Genomic DNA, 2,480 nt, shown 5'->3' on the forward strand with positions numbered 1-2,480 from the left:
GAAAAGACTTGTGTGACTTTAAAGACCATACAAAGGCCCAAATGCATATGCCTTATGAGTTTAGAGAGTAAGTGATATTCTATGACAGAACAGAAGACAAAAGAGAAATTATAACAGATCAAATAGACCATGGATGAATGGATGGGTGGATTTATTTATTTACAATTCTGGTAGATAATGGAACTAAAACTACATATGGCAAAATGCATGTTTCTTAACTGACAGAAATTTAGAATAATAATAATATATATATATTGCAATCATTTAATTATGGTAGATGTTTTGTAACATGTATTTTAAACATATTTTTGAAAGATCTTAAAAGCATGTCTAATTTCTTTTTTTGTAATCGTGCCAGCTGAGCAGGATGGTTTCCTGAAGCCTCATGACTTTCTTAGGACTTTCTTAGACAATACTGGAGCCAAAGTATGTGTAATATTTTGCACTTTGATATTTTACAATAATAAAAAAAATGTTTTATTTATTTTATTATAACATAGGCCTATTTCTACTTGGAGGTTTTTCTTGCATTCCGCAAGAGAAGTTTCAGTATATTTTTATTAAACAATGCAGGCAGCTTCTTCAATTCACCACAAGGTTGCAGTAGTTTGCCATTGTTAACAGACTCTTAGTCATCAGTTCAGACTTCAGACAGCTGTCCTAAACTGGATTTAATCGTGCAGGTCAGTTCATGACACTCGATTTAACCTTTAACCCACCTTTACCCAGACTATGCCGAATATTTTAACGAAATGCCATCCGTTCTCTTTGAGTGTTGTCAGTATAGGCTTACGTTAAGTGATCATGAAATACCTTTACTTTCCTTTATTATTAGTGCAGATGCTTGGGCCAAATCACCCTGGAAGTTATATCTGCACAAAATATTCTAATTAGAGATTAAAACATGTTCCAGGTTCTGTTTGTGTGTGCACCTCAACAAAATTTAGAGTCAGTATTATAAATATCTTATATAGTAAAACCTCCTTTTAGGATAAAGGTTATTCATAAACTAGCTACTATAGTTTGAGGTTTGTTCGTATTTTATTAATTAAATATTAAATGTGTCAAAAATGGGTTACATAAGAAATTGTCTTGGCTATATTTGGCTAAATTTTACTGGACAAAAATCCTTAAGGAGACAAAATCTTTAATCATTCTGTTTGGTTTAGATATATCATGGAATATAATAAAAATGTTCAGTTTTGCTTAATGGCACAGTGAATTTTATTAACATTAGAAGATTCATGTGGCATTTATCTAATATGCTTAAAATCAAATTTAATTAAACAAAACCTTTTACAAAATGGAAGTCTGTTTCAGTAGTAATTCTGTTGTAATATATCTTAGCCATATGTGGTAATCTTTATTTAGAAGGGTGTTTTTGTGTTTGTTTTCCTGTGGTATGTTAGGTATGACCTTTAAATGTTGATTTAAGACTGGTTTCACAGATATATTTTTTTCTTTCTTTTTTTCTCTCCATGATTTGAATGGAATTCCAGCTGGCCAATGACTTTCCTGATGTAGCATTGCTTTTACTGTATGTTGCAAATGATTTGTTATTATTTAAGCTCTTTTAGAAAAAAAAAAATGGAAACATATTAATGCATAACAACACCTAATAAAAGCAAGGCCTACTTCATGACTTCAGCTTCATAAAGCTGTTTTACATCAAGCTATAAGGGCAGTGTCACACTTCCACAGCCGTCAGTAGGACAAGCGGACACACTGAGTGTGTTTGTGTTGGTTGGAAATAGATCCTGCATGTCTCGATCAGTCATCTCCCTCTGATCTGAGAGGATGAGAAACACCTTATGAAAATATTGTTTATCTGACAGTAAAAACAGCAGTAAGGCTTGTTGTTCCCCTTTTCTCTGCCTCATAATCCAAACAAAAGAACCTCTGTCATAACACAACTGCTGAGCACTCTTCAAAACAGAAAGAGAGAGAGATTGAGCGTGTATGTGTACAGAAAAAAAAAACATAGCCAGGATGTTCGTATTTTAGTTGGCACATGCTTTGCTCACTTGTCTGCTCTTTTTTTCTTTTGCTCTTTCCTTTTTCTGCTTTGTCTTTTTAGTAGAATTTATATATATGTATATATATATATATAATATATATATATATATATATATATATATATAATTTTGGCTCTTGATGAATCTTGACTTTGTCTATGCCTCCGAAAAATTGTGCACCAGGAAAAAGGTGCTCTTACGTAAGTCACATTACAAAAAAACAATGATGCCAATGCCATTTGACTCGCAGAAGCAAATGCACGAGGTTCAGCGAAGCATTTGCAGGTTTGAGCAAGAATCAGGTGTCCGTGCAAATCTGTGGTGCAACGCTACAGGTTTCACAACAGACCCCAGGGCATTAGAAGAGTGCCAAGTGAATAAAACGTGATTGCAGTACTTGCACTGGATAGGCTGCCAGACTCCACAAAGTCTCTGTCATGATTTAGTCACAATTATACTGGTGCC

This window comes from Cyprinus carpio, chromosome B1, assembly GCF_018340385.1.
Source record: "Cyprinus carpio isolate SPL01 chromosome B1, ASM1834038v1, whole genome shotgun sequence".
Taxonomy (NCBI): Eukaryota; Metazoa; Chordata; class Actinopteri; order Cypriniformes; family Cyprinidae; genus Cyprinus; species Cyprinus carpio.